The sequence below is a fragment of the Poecilia formosa genome, unplaced genomic scaffold (assembly GCF_000485575.1).
Source record: "Poecilia formosa unplaced genomic scaffold, Poecilia_formosa-5.1.2 Scaffold352, whole genome shotgun sequence".
Lineage (NCBI taxonomy): Eukaryota > Metazoa > Chordata > Actinopteri > Cyprinodontiformes > Poeciliidae > Poecilia > Poecilia formosa.
The window spans coordinates 187,697-206,305 of NW_006800291.1; the positions used below are offsets into that span (position 1 = coordinate 187,697).

General features: G+C 41.6%; 1 protein-coding gene and 1 long non-coding RNA gene across 13 annotated transcripts in view; both read left to right on the forward strand.

The window, feature by feature from the left end:
- Positions 1–18,609, forward strand: part of agrn (agrin) — a 593,620-nt gene that overhangs the window by 186,863 nt on the left and 388,148 nt on the right. The window lies entirely within an intron of this gene.
- Positions 15,971–17,623, forward strand: LOC107833257 (uncharacterized). Its single transcript, XR_001658970.1, has 2 exons — positions 15,971–16,311; positions 17,205–17,623. It is a non-coding gene; the product is annotated as an uncharacterized LOC107833257 (long non-coding RNA).

An 18,609-nucleotide genomic window follows, 5' to 3' on the forward strand; every position in this document is an offset into this window, starting at 1 on the left:
AAAACATTCCCATTGAACAAATGGGAAATAATAAAAAGAAAATAATAAAACTATAAATCCTGACAATAAGCACAGTTTGGGGGATTTTAAACGTCATTAAAAGGAATTTATGATGTCAACAATGAGTCAAAATTCATATTTTGATAAGAAATTTACCACAATAAATGATGAATGATACAGTAAATGCCCACCTGTAGTTCTGGGTTTGAATCTGATCTGGGTCTTTTCTGCTGGGAGGTAGTTTTCTCTAGTTTCTCCAGAACCGGGTGGAGCACCGGGTGATTCTGGGGAAATCGCAGTGGGCCAGCCTGATGTTTGGGTCACAATGTTGGTTCTATCTTCTTTTTTTAATTATTATTATTATGTACATTACTCTCACTGTCCCTTGGGCTGCGTCCGCCTTAATCGTGTTGAAAAGCTGTACGTGTTGTAATGACAGTGATCACTAGGTGGCGCGGCTGTTACTTGAACACTTTTGGTGTGCTGCCAGTAGATAAATTAGATTACTCATTGAGTAAATATAGTCAAAATTAACATAATGAAGACAATGATGGAGCCCTGACTCCGACTTCGCCCACTACAAATACAACCAAAACAAACATGTTAGCCTAGCGCTAGCAGGAGAAATGGGTCCTGGTCCTTAGCCAAAAAAAAGAGAGAAATCCTCTAACCGCTAAAATCTAACACTCTGTTTTTATTTACATTTTGTGAAGAAGGAAGTTGCGCTCATGTTTTCTTCTGACGTTTTCTTGCGCCCCCACAGGCAAAGAGGGAAACAGGTTTTTCAGTTAGTTTGGATCGTTTGACTCAGTGCAGTGTGAAAAAGAACCACAGCAGCTGAAACGTAACAAATGTTGCAGTTTTGGTCCCCAATTGAACCGACTCTACTGGACTATCTGGTGTGAAAACTCCCTCCCTCAAAATTCTACAGCCAAATACCATTTTATGACATTGTGGAAAAATACATGTTTTGGAAAATTATTACAAATAGGAAACCAAGAAATCACATTTATGTAAGTTTTCAGAGCCTTTGTTGATCCACAGTTGTGGAAGTGTGTTAATGGTAGCATGGATGATGCTAAGTACAGGGCTAAGTGCAAGTGAAGCCAAATGCATACCACATTCATATCTTCATTTCATAAAAATTTACTAATGTAGTTTTTCCTTTCACTTCCAAATGATGGACCACTTCATGTTGGTCTGTCACAGTAAAGACTGCACATATTTGTGTTTTATTATTTCAAGGAACTAGATAATTCCAGTATAGTTTCTTTAATGGGAAATAGGACCAGGATTGTTTTGACCTTGTGTCGGTAGCCTTCGTCTCCAGCGTCATTCTTTTTTTTAAGGAAACAAACATGCGAGACGCAGACTGTTTTCATGATTAACCACAGATGCTTTTTGCAGCCGCAGCGCACTCCGCCGTGGAAATGGCTTGGTCAGGGATGAAGGGAAGAAAAACAGCGAAAGGTTAAAAAGAGGAAATGATGGTCGCTTTTGGTCACCGTCTCCCTCTCTCCCACTCTGTCTCTTTCTCTCTCTATCGGCATTCAGTAATAGATGTGATGGAAATTGATTTCCAGGTGAATTATTTTGTGTTCCCTCAGTTTGAGAGAGCTCGTAATTCTTCCTCCCTCTAATTCAGATTGTCCTCTGCTGTTCATCTTCTAGGAAGGACTGCTTTAATTGTCTATTTCAATATTCTAGACAGTTTCAGTGACTCTCTTCACCTCAAGCCTTCCCTGTCCGACTTGAGCACTACCTTACCTGTCACGTAGCAGACAGCTGATTTTCTGATCGATACAATGGAGTGCAAAGAGAGGAATAAACATAGGATTGCAGAGAGGGTGAAAACAAATCAGCATTTTAAAGCGTTGGTCACCAAATCATTTCTTCTTCCTCACCCCGCCAGCAGTCTCAACTCTTCTCCCTGCTAATCATTGCATTGTTAATCTCCAGTCAAGTCCTATCCTGGTAGATGATTGTAAACCAGATTTTTGTGAGTGTCAGAAGGAAAAGTGGCAGGAGAAATTACTTGTTTGCTCGGCACACTCAGGAGGCTTCATCACCAGAATCAGATTCTGTTTCCTGATCAGTCCTCAGGGGTCATTTTCCTTCTTTCTTCCTTCCTTTCAAGCCAAAGCAGCAGATAAAGGGGCTGCAGTGTGGCTTATTGACAAAGGAGGAGGAAGAGGTGCTTGATGAGTCCATATTATTGAGCTGGGGATATGGGACAGAGCTGAGATAAACCCTGGCGAGTAGATGATCAAGCTCACTCCAAGTTACGTCTTGCATCATCAGCTGTTTGGTTTTGGGAGCTAAATCAAGCTTTGAGCCAAGGTTGGATTTCTGTGCCCTTCAGGCTCTGATAAATTGGAGTTTCATAAAGCTGCTACAGATGGCCATGACCCATAATGCTTGTTAGTTTGTGATCAGAAAGAAACCAGACTGGCACCAGCAGTTTTAGAGCTCTCTCTTTTTTTTTCTTTTATCTTCAGTTTCACACACTTCAGTTCAGTTTACAGCATATCATGTCAGTCAAAACAAGAAGAGGGAGAATCTCATCTGAGCCACCTGGCTTTTAAGGGATTGGCTTCCACCAGGACTAATTAGAGGGGTGGAGACATTCACATTTCTAGAAAGAAAGAACAAACATTTGTACTAAACTATTCCTAAAAAAATGTTTACACAGTTACAATTAACTCAAAATCTAAACAAAATCAAAAATACATCTCTCCTCCCTCTCAGAAAATGGATTTTCCCAATGAGGCCGATTGGTAACACCAGGTCCTTGTTAGCACTGCTCATGGGCGCGCTTCCATGGCAACACATGACCCGGTGACCTCAAAGAGAAGAGATGATTAAAACAAATAAATCAAATTACTTCCTCAAACACAATACATTTACCCAAATAAATTAGAATATATGAAGTACACAAAAAACAGCATCTGTTAGGGAGAGGGTAAATCCCTCACAATGCTTTGTGTCGCTTAGGAAAAGAAAAGAAAGGGCCCACTTTTCGGAGAACAAAACAAGTTTTTCTTTGTGAGAACAGCTTATTTTAAGGTCCTATGTCTTTGGGCATTATGTTCAGTGTTGTCAACAATACGGGCATGGGAAAGATAAGTCCAGCTGTTGCTGGATGAATACCGGCATGAAAAGAAAGGAGACATTATGAAGTGTTTGTGTTCTACCTGCAGTTTATAAATCTAAATATAAAACTGGGATAGAAAGGAACAAGCCTGGACCTGACGGTTGGATGAAAATGTTAAGGTGGACCGATAGTTTACTTAAATGTTAAACTTTTTAAATATCATTTATTAACAGTACATTCACACCTCACACATTTATTTCACTTTAAACGGACCAGAGTTGGTCTCCTCCGTTGATCTGGATCTGTAGTGCAGAATTCACATCTTAGTGAATCCTGGTACAGAAAAGCGACCAGGCTGGGACTGGCTTCTTGAGGCGGTCTCAGTCCGCTTCCAGACTGATTCCGTTATGGTTTGCCTCTGGTTTGAATACATACGTTCCCCGATGGACGTCTGTCCATTGGTCTGGATCAATGGACAGATGTCATGGCAACAATAAGCCCTCTGGGCTGCTAATGCTACGACTGAATGTGTTGAAATTGTACCTGATCTTCTGCTTTCTGCTTAGTGGAGCTGCTGCCTACGTGCTATGGGTCAGATGAGGTCATTCCAAAATTCATATCACATATCGATAATACACTCTAAATGTCTGCTGCCATTTTTTAAACATGTCGTGTTGCTAAATAACCACCAGGTGGCACTAAGAAATACTCCATTGATGTTTGTTACGGCCCCCCCTTCGTGAGGAGGAGGGGAGTAACACGACAACCATAAAAACTTGACAGAGTCCGAGTGAATGTTGTAAAAAGAAGGGATTTATTGATAACAAAAATCCCAGAAGGCTCACACAAACTGTGGGGGAGAAAGGGGCGGTTAGGTGGTGCCAAATCAAAGAAAATAATAAAACAAAACAGGGCCTAACTACCATCTGTGCTAAAGAAATAAAAGAAAACAAAAACCCTGCCTATCTAATCTAACAAAGTTAGATAAAAGTTAGATAAAGTTAATAAAACAAAGTTTCCACCAAAACTTTACATAGGTGGCACCCACCTACTTACCTAGTGTGTCTAACAGAAAAAACACCTACGTGATGAAATGTACAGGGTACCCCAAACTTACCTCACCCTCTAACTCCCACCACAAACCTTCACACAAAGAGCAACCAGTCATGCGTCAGGTAACAAAACCAGATCCAGATCTCCCCAGCTGGGCTGCTTAAATAAGGCCTCCCTGGATGCTGATTGGCCCATGGTCGATGAGGATCAATCAGGGGAGATTGATACCAGCTTTCCATAGTACCTGTGAAGAGACAAAGGGGGAGGGGAAAGAGAAACAGCCTGGCAGGCATGTAACAATGTTTGAAATGGATTTCTATCATTTCCAATTGTTAAACTTTTAAAGCATGCTACACTATAAATCTCAAATACTGTGGTGATTGAAAAATAACCTGGTACATTACTGCCACCTAGAGGCAGAGCTGGACTGCATGGTTGAAAAACATGAGACAAAAAAGGGTTTAATTTCAATCTGTGAAAAATATTGATTAGCTTTTTGTTATAAATCTCTCATATGCCCATCTGGTGATGTGATCTGCCCTTTTTTAAATTCAGTTTTCTCTCCTGATGTTTTATTTTTAAGCAGTTATGAGGCTCTGTGGTGAAAACCTGAAACTGCTGCTGTGCATGTTACTCGGCAGGTTGTTGCTAGGCAACCAAAGAGTGAGTGAGTGAGTTGATGCCACCAACCTAACTTAGTTCGCCGTGAGAGGTTAAGTGGATAAAGCCTTTCCTCAGGCTACATCCCCCAGAATGCTGTATGGTTCTGCATCAGAGTTCAGTGAGATTATTGAGCACTGCATATTGTCTATTGATCTTGATCGCCTGTGTATTGTGATATTATTCAATTATCGAGCTGCCTGGAGGTCCACAGTAAACCTCAAAGTTTGTAGGAAAGCAGCAGATGACGAGGAGCTGCCTGGCCTCCATGTCTGGTTCTCTGTTATTCAGTCAGCGTCTTGTTCATCACCTGAGGGTTTGGTGCTCAGACTTTGAGCCAGCGCTCATCCAGCTGCATTGCGTTTGTTGGGATTCATCCAGAGTTTGAAGCCAGGAGGCCAGGCATCGTCCAGGCAGGATATCTTAGCCAAGCGAGAAGATCTCCCCCTGGGGCCGCCGCTCTACAAACCCCTCCTTCCAGCCTGAACTGCTGGACGAGCCCAAGGATCCTGACACCAACTCTCAGACCTGCCAGCTCAACTGAAGCCACACTGCTTCCTCAGACAGACGTGCACACACATTCCCCCAACACACACATGCATGCACGTGCGCGCACACACACACACACACACACACACACACACACACACACACAGATTCTCCTCCTCAGACAGCAGGGTCTTGAGGGTTATGTTGCTCTATTTCTCTCCCTCTTTTCCCACTTGGGCTCTTCCTCTATCTTGGCAGCAGCCGCCTGCACCTCTCCCACCAGCCATTAGCCTCTCCCGTCTCGCTCCTTGCTGTTATTTCAGCTCCCCTGTGTTTTCTTCTCTCTTTCTTTTCATTTACCTCTTCTTTCCAAGCTCTTAACATCCAATCCCTCATTTTTTGCCTACTTTCACCTGAATCTTTGAAATACATCTCTATCTTTTTCATTTTCACACTTCTCCTAGCTTTTGCTATATCACACTTCTTCTACCTGTGTTGACGCAGTGAGTCTATTCCACAAGTCTGGACCGCTCTAACCAATCCCACACAGCCCCCTCTTCCTTTCCATCTCTCTCTCTCTCGCTCTCTTTCCGTCTACCACTTCTGCTCTTTCAACTCTGCACTAATTTGCCTCCTCCTCTGAGCTTGGCCCCGGATCCAGCTCCTTTTCCCCTGAGATGTGATTGCCTGCAGACTGTATGTGAGAGAGAATGTGAGATATTGCGTGAGTGTGGGTGAAAAAGTTGGATTTTGTGTTATTTTTTTTGTTTCTCTGTGAAGCAAAAAATGGCATATAGTGAAGCTTATGTGTGGGTCTACGTTATGAGATGGAGACAGGGTGTGAATTCAGTGTGTGTGTGTGTGTGTGTGTGTGTGTGTGTGTGTGTGTGTGTGTGTGTGACTGCTCGCATCCCCCACCTCCTTGTAATAAAGCAGATTGCATTAAGAATACTGAAGCGCCTTGGGATCTGGAGAGGAGTCAGCCTCAGGTCTGAAGCGCCCCACCTGCCACACACTCACATGCTCACACACACACACACACACACACACACACACACACACACACGTATGCACTCTGCCCAATGGTTCCCTCAGGGCAACTCAGCAGCTAGCAAATCATTTATCACACAGTAATGGCTCTGATCATCTCTTTCTCTCTGTCTTCACTTAAGGGGTTTGTCCTAGATTTTCAATCACAAGGTTGCTATGCCATCACACACGCGCACACACCAAGGTAGAGTTGCAGTATGGGTGTGGAAATATTACACATCTCCAACATCTTCGAAATGTGATTTACAAAAATAATGAAGGAATAAACTTGATGACCACTTTGTAATGCCAAGGGATGGATGGATGGTTTGATGGATTGATTAATTGATTTCACTGTGAAAACTCATAGGTACCTAGCTTGGTATGTGTCTAAAATCCACTGAAAGCATCATTTTCTAGAAATGTTCCCACATTTGTTGGGTTTTAAAATGAGTCATACATAAGAGTTTATTCATGTTGGTTTCACAAGATTATTCTCCCATCTTGGTACATAAATCACCAGTATGTCAGGATGGTTAATTTGTTAATTGGTTAATTGGTTTCTAATCTGTTTCTAATTCAGATCATAAAGTTTGCCAAATCCTTGCCCAGGCAGCCAACTAATATGTCTGATTAAAAAAAAAATCACAAGTTTCTCAGCCAAAATAAGCATTTTATTTTGACACAGTTTGGGTTTGTTTAGATTTTTGTGGCCCCATGTTTTCTGAAGGCATGTAATGTTCTGTTTGGGACTTTGATTCCCCCGCTTTGTCTTGTTAGAATAAAAACTGCTGTTTGGTTAGCTTCACCAGCTACCACCAAGCTCTACAGACAAAGAAAAGAACATCATGGAAACAGACAAATCCAAGGAACGGGGCATCACTGCTGGATACACACGTGCACCGGCACACACACACGCACACAAGAAATGACTGCTATCTTCAAAAGTGAAAGAAATTCAAAGATTATGACAGGAATGAAATAATGTCTGACAGTGTTTCATCTTCACAAAGCAGATCAGCCGGTGTCAGATTCTTGTTTTTGCTGTTTTATCCGTTCGGTGTAAAGCAGAGCAGAGCAGTCTGATTGGTCAGAGTGAAGTGGCTTTTAATCCTCACATTTAAGAAAAAAACTATTTCATCTGTCTGACATTTTGGGGCTACCAGTACGTAACAGCGGAGTCATACAGCGCCGCTTAAGACTTCATGAATATGGAAGCATATTGAGAACATTTTAATGCAGAGCCATGCAGGGTTTTTTAGAGAGAGATTTTGGGTTTAAAATTATTCTTGTGCTTCTCATGAGGGATGAGTCCAGACTAGTGTTAGAATACAACCAGCTTTCCTTTTTGTTACAAACAAAAACCAGCCTGTGTTTCAATTTAAACCCATCTGACATTCAGCTGGATGGATCTGGACTTTGCTTTACCAACAGTGTGATTTGTATAAAAAAGGCTCTCCTGGTTATAGGGTGAGCATGGATCGGATGACGGAGGTTGTGCTCCGTTTGGAGAGGTGAGACTCTGGATGGTGTCCTGGGGGAGCAACTGGTGAAGCTCTGGTCAGGGTCAGATAGCAGAGATCTAGATTTGATCATCAGAAAAAAGTGGGTTGTCGCTAGAAACCAGAGAGGCAAACTGGGACTTTGGTTGGAGGGATAAAGAAGGAGCAAGACTGGAAATCTGCCCCCCACCCCCGACACACACGCACACATACATTTTCATCCCTTGCTTTGGATGCAGCCGCTGTTGTGTCCAGGCCTGTGCCGGTGCCAGTGCAGAGAAATTGCCAGTATGTTATCATTCAGGAACTGTAGCGGCATGCAGGGAGGAATGAAAGGAGGAGGTAGAAGTGACAGAATGCAAATGGCTCGCTGGTGTTGGGATGGAAATGAAACGAATGACAGATGAGGTGTTGCCCGCTTCGTGTAAAGAAATACACAGAATGGCACCACTGACCCAGATTGTCTATGCGCATCCTTAGTGATGCTCTACTCTGTTATTTTTCCCCTCTCTTCCTTCTCTATCATGACCAGCATGACTTTTCAAAATAAAAAATAAAATCACACAAACCGACTTTTTTTTTTTCTTCTTCAGGCCGCGGCATGGTATTTTGTGCATACGCTGCGTTACCCTAGCAACAGGCGATAATTCATCCCTGCTGTCTGGTGCAGATCGTGTTGCATGAATTTAGCATGACATGTGAGACCTGGGTATCATTTATTCTCTCTGAACGTGCGCTGGCCCACTGATGCAACTGTTTGGAGGCTTTAACTTGTGTTTTTGTTGTTATTTTTTTGCCGGGGAGTTGCTGCGACGACGGCTGGGTTGGTGGGTGGCTGACAGACAACGTGACGCGTTGGCTTTGCAGACATGTGAATTCAACACCTGCAAAATCCTAAAATCCTGTTGCTGTAAAAGCGCAGAGCGCCGCACATTACAGCTGCTTTGTTCTGACCTCGCGTCACCGGCGTACGTCGCCACATTGATATGCTCCTCGGGCCGCTGCTTCTAAATGTCTCTTTTGGTCCGTTGGCATGATTCTCGCCGCCGTTGTTCCTCTTCATTTACCTCGTTTATCAGTTTGTTAACCAGATGAATAATGGATGAGGCGGCTGGTTGCCTCAGTGACACGTCAGCCTCATTATTGGCGTGTTTTCTCCTGCAGAACTCTGGTCCACTGACCTCTCCTGCAACCCTTTGACTCTGCTTGCACTACTTCAGCATGACAGATGGATTACTATATCAGCACACACACTCCCCTACCAACAGTCTGCTGTTCTAGAGCTGATGAAGATGGAAAAACCATGAGATGGGCATTTGCAGTTCTGACAGATGCAGCCCTCAATCAGCTAGAGATCAGAATCTGCTTCTTATTTGTGTTATTGAAAATCGGAGATAGCAGGTGTGATGTTGAAGAAAACTGGAAATTGGTGTTGGATAAGAAGAGAATAATCTGAGCTCCCGTCGTCCTTTAATATTTGGCGTTGTGCTCTCTGCTAATCGGGTGCATGAAGTGAATCTAGCAGATAATCAGTTGGTAGGAGATGAAGGAAACAGACCATGGTTTTATGGTATTTTATCATTATTAAGAAAAAAAATCACTAATTACGTTTACTTAATAATGGATGAGAGAGAAGAACTGCTGCTGCTACATAAACCAACTCAATACGTGAATCAGGAGGACGCATTTTTAAACTAATATTAAACTAATTTTGAACTAATATTTTAATTTGTTTTTCAAACATAATATGCTCAGATTTTCATAAAAGTGTATTTACATGTGGTTCTAAAGCAGATACACCGACAGCTCAAAAGTTTTCATACCCCCGGCAGATTTGAAGTAATATTTGAATTTTACCAACATGTTTCTTCTGACTGGATGTCCCATCTAGAATAAGAGGGAATGCAAGGATTAGGATGACAGAGGTTGGAAGAGATCATGAAAGATCAATTTAATAATCTAAATGTTTATCTGCGTCTCCAGTGAAAACATTGAGGAAAGGTTTGAGTTATGTAATATCAATAAGGGATTTCCAACATACACAGCAAATTCAGAAGTGTCAGATTTCCAGTGCAAGTGTTGTATGTTAAAAATACAGTGTTAATTCAACAACATGAGTGTTAGTGTTAGTTTCCCAAACACTCACTAAAGAGTTCCATAGAGTTAAACAAAAAGCAATCCAGTCCAGTGTTGATTTCTAAATTAACTCTAACAGTCTAAATCAACACTCAGTCTGGTGTTGATTTAGAAATCAACGTCAGACAGTTCCTCCCATAACTGTAACATATTTGTGGCATCACATCAGGGAAAAATCAACAGATCAGATAGGGTGGGGGTTGTAGCAAGACCCTGGCCTAGACCTACAGGGGGCCCACATAAAAGGAAGAACATGCCTTCAAGAATCCAACTTTTCTTTATAAGATCTGATGAGAACTATAAAGCAAAGACCTCTCTGTTGGAAACAGTTTATGACTATGCTCCAGTAGGTTATATAGTAGGGTGCCCCATTGTTGACTCATGGTTGCTAAAAACCTTACCAGACTGAATGATTTTAGTGACATAGTGAGTGTAAAATATTGAATAAAATGTTGTGCCACATGACTGGCTTTATTTTCACTCTTATGTTTAACTTTATGACACACAAAACTACAAATGAATCGTCCTTATTGTCTCCAGGTGCATTCTGGGTAAAGCTTGTCATCAACGTCATCATCAGTCACTTGGCAACAAATGGCAAACTAGCCATTAGCTAGCTACGGATTACGTTAACATGTTTTGAATTTGTGTTGTTTCATCATTAGTGACCAGTAGCCTGATGTTTCTATTCTTCTCTTGGTTTGTTGTACTTCATGTCAGATGGACTTCAAAATGACATAGTCGCTCTCTGTGGTGATGAAACTTGTTAGCTCCGCTGTTGCGGGCATGTACACGTTGTAAAGTTAAATTATCATGAGCTATATTATTTGGGCCCGGTCATTAGCCCCGCCCCCCAGCCGACGCCGTCTTATTCCGCTAATGCGTCACATGTTTGCCTGAGGAGCGGAGGCAGCATTATGGCTTCCTGTGTGGAGCTTATTATAACAAGGTAAGTTCCATGTTAAAATGATCATGTTTTTGACTATTTTTTATGGAGGCATTATTTTTCCGTTTACACAAGAGTATCGATTCATATACATAGTTAGCTTAACGTACGTTTATTTGTTTGGATATCACGGTATATACGACTGTTTATTGTCTTAACTGAACATTAAAACTGTCAGGAAAATCTGGAGGCCATTTGAGTTAACATTATTTAGCTGCGGAGGTCGTTTTCTTTAAGTTTTTGGCTGTAGACTGCAAAATGGGGGAGTGGCTGTGCTGGACCATTGGCTTGATCTAAGCCACAGGTGTCAAACTCCAGTTATGGAGGGCCACTGCCCTGCAACATTTAGATGTGCCTCTGCTGCACCACACCTGAATACAATAATTAGGTGATTAGCAGGACTCTGGGGAACATATCTACACAATGAAGAGGCGATTGAGCCATTTGACTTTGGTGTTTTGTACCTGTGGCACATCTAATAACTGCCAAAATGTTTTCTCTTTGTTAGTGTGTCATGTTGGTGACTGAAGCCTGTTATGATGATTCCAACACATTTCTTCAGACAGGTTGGCACGACTTTTAATACTGTTCAACAATTTTTTCTATAAGCTGACTAATTTCTTAAGTAATTATTTCTGACTTTTTTTATTATGCTTTATTTTGTAAACTAGGTGGGCAGAGTAATTTGAATGAATATGACGGTGACACACACAGGTGAGTCTGATTAGTTTTGCTCACACTACTTTTTAAAATATTATCCTAATGTTTCTGCTATATTTCCTGTTTTTCCTTCCAGGCTGGAAGTCTTCCTCCTTCATGTTGGCGAAAACAAGAGCAGCACCAAAGTCACTTCACCACCAGTAACCACAAGACCATCTATGGTCGCTTCCACTGAACTTTCAAAGCACTCTTCACCTTCAGTGCAAAGTACCATGAATGTATGACCTTTGTTGTATATTGCTGTCAGGGCTGTTTGATGTTTTGAAATAAAAGTAGATTACATATTGCAACTGGTGCTGGTGTTTTTGTAGCATCTAATGTGGCATCAAATGTCTTTTAAAATTAATTTGGGGATTATTGATGGCCAGTAGTTTATGGGGAAAAAAGGTTTTAATTCCTCTAGTGGCTTTTATTTGGTAATAAATTGACAAAATATAGTGGGTAATTAGAGAAGGGGAAGACCAGGAAGCCAACCCACAACAGCTGCATTGAAAACTAGAGCCTCCATATGTGGGTTGTGTTTAACCACAGCATACCCTGCCAGCAGTATTTCAAAACTCAGATTTCTATGTTAATATATACTTTACACCATTCTGTGTTAGATTAACATGTTCATAGTGTTAACTTTTGATAATACTAAAGTTAACACTTTAGTATTATCAAAATACTAAAAGTATTAAAATACAAATACACTACCCAACTAGTGTTGGGTAGATTAACACTGAAGTGTGTTTGATTTCAACACACTTCAGTGTGTTGAAATCAAACACCACACTATTGTGAGTGTTGATTCAACTATATCACAAATAACACTTTCAAAAGTGTAACTTCTACACCATCCAGAGTGGACCAATATAGACACTTTCAAAGTGTTGAATTTAACTCTGTAGGAGTTGATGGAACACTTCCAAATTTGCTGTGTATTGAGAAGAGTTTACATCATTATTGGCATGTTTTAAGTGTAAATAAAAACAGAGCAATCTTTCAATGTTGATACATTTTTACACTGATTTTTATCTTTTGAGACAGCCATGTTTCCATTTCTATCAAAAACAAACGTCTTGGTTAAATTAAACTGTTTCAAGTCCAAATCGGATGGAAGTATGAATAATATTCAGGGTTTCCCCCAGAAAACTTGCTAAGCCTGGTGGTTGGGGCGCTGAGGAGGTTCACCGGTGGCCCACGTGTTTTTGTATTAAAGATGCTTAATAGACAGGAAAAGTTAAAATATTACTGGGTAATTAAATGTTACGGGAAAACATCTCCAGTGAACAACTAGTCTTAAAAACAACAAATTAAAAAATACAGTTTAAATGAATATCAATTATTTGCTCTTCTGTTTAATCCAAATTAAGTCAGCGGCTCCATCAGGTCCCTCAGGGCTTCAGGGGCGCCATAAATGCTAATATTTTAACACAGACCAGAGATAAATGTAACATTTGTCAACTGAGATGATCAATGCTGCTAAATTTGATTTAATGGTTTCAGCATGAATTAACCTGTCATTCACGAGAGGACCCAAATTTGGGTCCTCTCGTGACAGCTTAAGGTATGAAGGGACTCGCCTGACCTGCGGACCCGTTGCCTTAGCTCTATAGCCACAGCAGCTGCATACTCTGAAGATGGGCCGTAAGCGATCTCCATCTCCTCCACTAGGCGGTGGTAATCCCATTGAGAAGATCTTGGGATTCGATGTACAATGGCCCCTGCAGACCCCACTAAACAGAACTTTAGTTGAATGGTTTTTGTTCTGTCTGACCAGTAATTTGCCTCAGAGCAGCTTTCAAACCGGTGTAGAAACTCCTTCCAAGGGGTCGTGCCATCATACTGCCCAGGGCGTAAGGTGGGGATCTTTTCCCGCGTCTCGCCTTCCTCTTCGCTCTCAGATGTAGCCCGGTGTCGATCACAGCCATACTGATGTGATGTTAACTGAGCCTCTGTATGCCGGTTTAAATGTCCATGCAGATTGTCTTTGAATGGGTTGTAATTAGGAAGAGGCTGAGTTGGACTTATTTGGTGGGGGTAATGACAAGGCAGTGGTGTGCTGTGGACGAAATCCCCGAAATTAGCTTTGGTGAACGGGTTTATGCTTGGACGCTGTAGGTTCGGTGATGTCACCCCTCCCCCTTCAACGAAAGGGTTCGTGTTAGCAACTGAGAAGGGTGCTGTGGTGTGGCATATAGCTTCCCATTTAATATCTGGGGGCTCATTGTCGTGAACAAACGGGTTGTAGCTTTCATAGCCCTGTTTTTCTGCCACTTCTGTAACCATAGTCGTTTCCTCCTCATCTTCATGAGCATTTGTCAATGCTACGAACGGGTTATAATGTGGTTTAGCCTGTCCGTACATGTCTTCGCGTGCGTTAGCTTCCCCCGTTAGCATTAGCTTTTCGCCGTCTTTATTTACTTAAACTGTCTCTGCTCGGTTTATTTTACCGAGTTTCGAATTCACCGGTGAAACACCACAGACCTGCAGAAGTCCCTTCGTGGTCGCCAGTGTTAACCTTTCCTGATGAACCTCCAAACTTCGTGGGGGAAACACAGGGGAGCTCCTTCTCGCTCCAAGGCTGAAGAGGTTGGGGACTTCAGGGTTAACTCCCTTNGAACCAGGACGTCTCAGAAGTCATTGGAGTTCTCCCAGTGTGACCAGCAGACTGAAGCCCTGCCTGTGACCAGTGTTCCCAGTATAATAAATAAATGTTTTATTCTTTCACTTTTTGTGTATTTTTAAATATCACAATCTGAAATATTAGTGTATTAATGCAGCTTATGTAATGAAATAAAAATAATTTACTCTGTTAGAATTATTTTCACTCTTTGGTGTCAATAGCAGAGTTGATGTATACCGTATTAAATATTTTTTCTCTGGAAAAAAGTAAGAAAAATATGTAGTTTAATGTTTAATGTTTGACAATGACTGATTTATAAATCTACAGTCATTTCTCAAAAATTTATAAAAAATAAATACAAGACAATTTATTTCTTGTATTGAAACGTTAAATGTATAATAAATTATGGAATTATGTAAATATGTTATTTAATTAAACACTGTGAAAGTGTATCTGTTCATCAATGTTAATAGAGATGTGCCGATCAGGTTTTTTCCTGCCGATTCCAATCACCCATGAGGGCCAATCATGGCCGATCACAGATACCGATCACATAATTATTATTTTTTTTATTCAAAAGCATTACCGGTTACATTACGTGGAAAAAGGAACCATGAATTTGTGGCGGATAGAATGTATATATTTCACACCAGAATGTATGCTTTTATTGTGAAGGGGAGAAGGTGAGGTGTGAAGACACCAACGGTTATTGTTCATTCCATTTTTTGTTTTTGTTGGAAGACATTGAGAATAAAACAAGATTCAAATCACTTTTTCGTCTTTTTCTGCTGACTTCCACATTGGTGACCCCGAACATCTGCGAACATCTGGACATGTTTTTTAACAAGAACTCACCAGATGCTGCCCCCACTTCTCCGCCAGCTGTGGTTTCGGACCCAGTTTCTTGACAGGCGGCCGTTGCTCCAACCGCCGCTTCTGTTTTTGCTGCCGTTGTCAAGCTTCCAGAGTTCTGGCAGCACAACCCAGAACCATGGTTCCAGCATGTGGAAGCCCAGTTCCATCTCCGGGGAATAATCACAGATGAGACCAAGTACTTCCATGTAGTTGCTGCGTTGGATTCTGTTGAAAATATGACTACTTCAACACTGATGAATCAAAAATGTGCCAACACATGGAGCAGAAAATCAGCCAACAAAAAGCAATCAGACTTTACTTTTTTTTATTCTTTTTTAGCGCTAAAAAAGGAGACGCTTACCCTTACAGACTAGGTGTGAATGTGACCGAGTCTATACAGCATCTGATCAAAACGGGAAGATTCGTTTACTATACTAAGAACGCACCCAGTGGTCATCTGATGTCTTACGTCAGTTTTGCATCNAAAAGAATAATTAGGTCATTAGCAAGGCTCAGGAGAACCGATCTACACAGGGAGGAGGTAATTAAGCCATTTCATTCCACTGTTTTTTACCTGTGGCACATCTAAACACTGCAGGACAGCGGCCCTTGAGGACTGGAGTTCGACACCCCTGATTATGAATGACAACCTGTGAACAACAGGTTAAAATATTTTCAAATGTTTAACATTTAAATGTAAGATTTTAAGGACCTGGTAAGTTTACTTTGTAAAAGTTCAAAGAACAATATTCACAATGGGGTATATGCCACGAGAGGTGGTGACGTATTTCCGTTTGAATTTTTGCCACATAGCTTGGTTCCGGGTCCTGCTTGCTCCTATTGTTTTTAGCCAAAGGTGCAAGGTCTGTACCATGAACAAGACGCAAAACTTTAAATATCCGTGAGCTACTGGTACAAAAATCGAGTTTTTTTGGTGTGCCGTTGTGTCCAGTAATTAGCCGGTACCATCCAGTGCTTAGTTTTTTTTTCATTTTCCTGCTGATATCAAGGCTAGAACCAAAACTTGCCACTACAGCTAACACATGGTTTGTAGCTGCCTGCTAATTCAAAGCTTGAGGATATTGAAGACCCAGCGTCAGAAATGGGAAGACGGGGGTTAAAAGGAAGCTGTTCACGCTTCGTTCAGTGGAATAATTTGTAGGAGGAAATCCACTGCTACGGGAACAGGCTGAAAACGGAGGCAGCGATTCGGCACAAGGTAAGTCAATACGTATGTTGATGCGTTTGTACGGAGTATGAAATTATTTTTTGGCAACTCCTTAGCTTTTGTTTATATGACAATTATATAAAATACATTTAACATGCAGTCGGAGAGCCCCTCCGATACCGAGCACGGTAATTTAAGAACAGCCGAGAGCAGCAACGCTTCTGCCCGATCCAAACCACACAAGTAGTCAGTCAGATTAATGTGCAAAACCTTCGCTTTACAGCCGTTTAAGTGGCACCGATCCACATGAAAAAACCCACAGAACAAAAGTTACAAATCACGTATTTTCCGAATCCCGAAAATATGACATCTACCTTTGCTGTTTCATAATTATAATCCACGTTAGAGTGAATTTTTCCCTTGGCTGCTATAATCTGTTGCTTTACCCAACGTAATTTCTCTTTTTTTTCCTCTGAGATTCTGCTTAGAAAATGAGGTTATGAAGTTACATCCTCCCGCTGCTTTTTGTTTTTAAAATGGTAAATTTAGGTTTGCCTCGACTTTTATAAACTAATGCGTCTTATATGCGTCATTTTTTGTATTACTGTTGGTACAGATATTAGGCGAACATTGTGCTTTGCCTGCTAGTAGTTTAAATTAATTTCAGCTGCACACTTTCAAAAGAGTATTCAGATTTTAACATGCATTTTCTAAGTAGTATTTTAGTTCACTCTTACTCAGTGACTTCAGTGTTGTTGCACCTCTGAAACATTTTTGCAGTTTCTTTGTGATACCAGAACTTTCACTTAAACATTTAATTTCCTGAGATATTGTCAATTTATTTTCAAGCAAAACTCTCAAAAACAGCTGATTATTTATTAGTTTTGATTACGTTGTGCAGCTAAATATGGACGCTTATTAGTTCTTTGTTTTTAATTTTTCAGGTTTGCATCGCAACACCTCTTGATGTGTTTCTGAGCCATGATCGCTGTGCCGATTACCTTTCCATTGGATCCAAGCACCTGGACCAGCTGATGGCGTCCATCAGTCCACAGTCTGCCGGATCATCACAACGTGGACTAACTTTTTTTTTTTTTTTTTTACAGTACTTGGTTTAACTATGATCTTGAAACTGGAGCACCAGATATGCAAAAATCTACCTACAAACTTTGTTGGCTACCCTGACACTGCAGTCATCCTGGGGCTGAGCCGGTCTTCCTTTCCTCCAGAGTGACGAGTTTTCATCACCAGTAAAGGCAAACAAGTCTGATGTCTGAGCTAGGAAGTATATTATATATTCACTGTTCATTTTGCTATCCAGTTTGTACCTACAATAAAATTGAATCTCATTTGTAATACTCTACATTTCACAAACCTTTTTTTCCCTTTTCTCNTGACTGTGTGTTTCAACGGACGTCAGTTTCAGTGGGACTTTGTGATAGCTTCTGTGTCTTTACCTATTTTGGGTGCAGATTTTTTGTGTGCTTTTAGGTTATTGGTGCATGTTGCTAATAGCGGCTTAATATAGATGCTGTGTCTTTTGACACATACCCCTGTAAACTTGGCGTCCCGGCCAATGACCTCTCGCCAACATGCTTGCCACAGGTGATGAGTATCAGCGTCTGTTAGCAGAGTTCCCATCTTTAACGGTTCCCACATTTTCTGCTACCGTGGCTAAGCATGGAGTGGAGCATTGTATAACTACAGTCGGTCCACTGGTTTTTGCACTAGCGCGCCACCTAGACACCGCTAAGTTAGCAATAGCAAAGGAGGAGTTTGCAAACATGGAGCGTCTTAGCATTGCACGGCGCTCCAAAAGTCCATGGGCATCTCCGTTGCACATGGTTCCCAAAGCAAACGGGGGTTGGCGACCCTGTGGGGATTTTCGGCGTCTTAACAACGCAACCAGTAATGACAGGTACCCAATTCCTCATATTCAGGATTTTTCTGCCCGCCTGTTCTGAAAGGTGGACTTGGTGCGAGGCTACCATCAGGTTCCAGTGCATCCCTTAGATGTACCCAAACCGCAGTTATCACGCCTTTTGGTTTTTTGAGTTTTTACGGATGCCCTTCGGTCTTAAAGGCGCAGCACAGACTTTCCAGCGGCTTATGGATTTGGTCCTCCAGGGTAAGCCGATTTTGTTCGTCTATTTGGACGACATACTGGTGGCTAGTCCCTCTGTGGAAGAACACATGGTGCACCTTCATCAGCTGTTTGTTAGGCTCAGTGAACATGGCCTGATCGTGAACCCAGCTAAATGCCAATTTGGGCTGCCTGCTGTTGAGTTCCTGGGACACAAGGTGTCATCTCAAGGGGTGGTTCCCCTGCCTGCAAAGGTTGAAGCAGTT